Source organism: Borostomias antarcticus (genome assembly GCF_949987555.1).
Source record: "Borostomias antarcticus genome assembly, chromosome: 8".
NCBI classification, from domain to species: Eukaryota; Metazoa; Chordata; class Actinopteri; order Stomiiformes; family Stomiidae; genus Borostomias; species Borostomias antarcticus.
The window spans coordinates 27,717,802-27,719,495 of NC_140241.1; positions in this window are offsets into that span (position 1 = coordinate 27,717,802).

Here is a 1,694-nt window from a genome sequence, read left to right on the forward strand (position 1 = left end):
ATCATTCTGGTACAGAAAAATAGCTCAAAACAATCCCTGTGGCCTCCAGGTATGTTCAGGCTTGTCCCTACTTTGATTAGTGTTACAAAGTAGTAAAATGAAAATTATATCATGATTCGTGTCTAAAGCTTACTTCTAAACATTTCTAGATCCTCAGCACTGTATCCAATGTTACACAGAACTGGGTAAAAAAGCTAGTATTACAAATTAGTACTAAAATCACACTCAGAAAACATCATTAACTGGGCTAGCATTTATAAATCATCACCTAATTACTTCATTCATCTCACTTCACTCCAGCTCTGCCTCTCAGAGCCTCAAGGCCGAACGTTGTTATGTCTCAGTTTCTTCGACTTGGGGACTTCATATCTCTTGATTCAGTTACTGCTAGGGCTGCACAATTAATCGTGAATTAATCGAAATCGCGATTATGACCTCTGCGATTAACTAATCGCAAAAGGTTACAATTAATGTGATTAATAATTTTGCTTTGAATTGAGTGTGCTAGGACTACACGGTCGAATCACAGGTGCTTATGCTGTTTGACCAATCACATGCGTTCCCGCTGAGTGCGCTGTGCGCAGCAATTTCACTGAGAAGACAGATAGCAGTAGGTCAAGTGTCACAAGAGTACCTGCGGCCATGAGTAGTGAAAAAATGAGCGAAAACGAGGTCAGTGAGTTAGTAGCAAGAAAGGGATCAACGTCCGTGATTTGGGAGCATTTTGGTTATTATATATTAATATTATATATTATCGCAATTAAGATTATATTTAATCGCAATTACCATTTTGAAGCAAATTATCGCAATTATTATTTTTGGTCATAATCGTGCAGCCCTAGTTACTGCAGATACGGGGCTGAATAAAAAAGTGTTCTCAACATGCACTCTGTCTAAAAGGTTTTGGTGCTGGGCGTTGGTCCCCTTAAACATTCTCACTGATAAAACATTGGCAATAAAAGCTGTGCAATAAAAGCAGAGCAAAATGAGTGCAGGAGCTAATGTGTTTTTTTCTATGAGAATGTAGGCTAGTACAAGATATATGATATACGAGTTTACTTTAATAATAAAAATACATTCTTTAGTTTAACTGTTTGTATTGCATGTTATTTCATTTCAATGAATCTAGACATCACTTTGTTACTTTACTGCTGAGTCATTCCCCAGATAATCCTCAGAGTATGACCCCAAAACCCCCTTAATTGGGGTGTCATCCAGGATCTGCAGATCCTCATTCAACAGAATCTTACATCCTCTTGGTGCAACCATTTCACCCCCTGTATATTCTGACGAGCTGGTGCTTCTAGAACTCATGGAAGTGCCAAGTTTTGGTTTCTGCCAACCCTCTTAGCTCTACCACATTCTTCAGAGCTATTCTGTCCAGGTTGTTCTAGCTGGACTTCATGGGGTTCACATGGTGCATCACGCAGAGGATCTGGGGACCCCGCAGGGGCCCCAATCACAGTTTGAGGGGATTTCATTATTTTAGGACCAGGTGAAGACTTCCTTCTTCCCTCACTGGCCTCTGGTTTGACCCTCCTGACCTCTTGGGCCAGAGAAGATAGCGTTCTCCTGTCCTCACGGGGTCGAGGAGAAAGCTCAGGGGGACGAGGCTCAAGATTCCGCATTCCTTCGACATTGCTAATCAATCGACTCGGGCCACACTTTGGACTGGCGAAGCACATCTGCTCCTC